The 399-nt window shown below is 60.4% G+C and overlaps 1 long non-coding RNA gene across 1 annotated transcript in view; it reads left to right on the top strand.

The window, feature by feature from the left end:
- The window catches only part of LOC119588978, a 565-nt gene extending 246 nt beyond the window's left edge, over positions 1-319 (top strand). Inside the window, exon 2 of the long non-coding RNA XR_005230146.1 lies at positions 47-319. This is a non-coding gene — a long non-coding RNA (uncharacterized LOC119588978). The remainder of the gene's footprint in view (positions 1-46) is intronic.
- The last annotated feature ends 80 nt before the right edge of the window (positions 320-399 follow it).

The following is a 399-nucleotide window of genomic DNA, read 5'->3' as shown; positions in this document are numbered from 1 at the left end:
ATCCGAGGACGAGGTCGAGGACGAGGACAGCGACAAGGAGAAGGAGGTCGAGGACGAACACCCGGACAGCGACAAGGAGAAGGAGGTCGAGGACGAACACCCGGACAGCGACAAGGAGAAGGAGGTCGAGGACGAACACCCGGACAGCGACAAGGAGAAGGAGGTCGAGGACGAACACCCGGACAGCGACAAGGAGAAGGAGGTCGAGGACGAACACCCGGACAGCGACAAGGAGAAGGAGGTCGAGGACGAACACCCGGACAGCGACAAGGAGAAGGAGGTCGAGGACGAACACCCGGACAGCGACAAGGAGAAGGAGGTCGAGGACTGGGATAATGGTGGCTTTGAGGTCGAGGACTCGGATGATTCGGATTCGTAGGTCGGGGTCTGGAAGAGCTC

Source organism: Penaeus monodon, chromosome 24 (genome assembly GCF_015228065.2).
Source record: "Penaeus monodon isolate SGIC_2016 chromosome 24, NSTDA_Pmon_1, whole genome shotgun sequence".
In the NCBI taxonomy this organism is placed as follows: domain Eukaryota; kingdom Metazoa; phylum Arthropoda; class Malacostraca; order Decapoda; family Penaeidae; genus Penaeus; species Penaeus monodon.
This window is presented reverse-complemented; position numbering and strand designations above follow the sequence as displayed.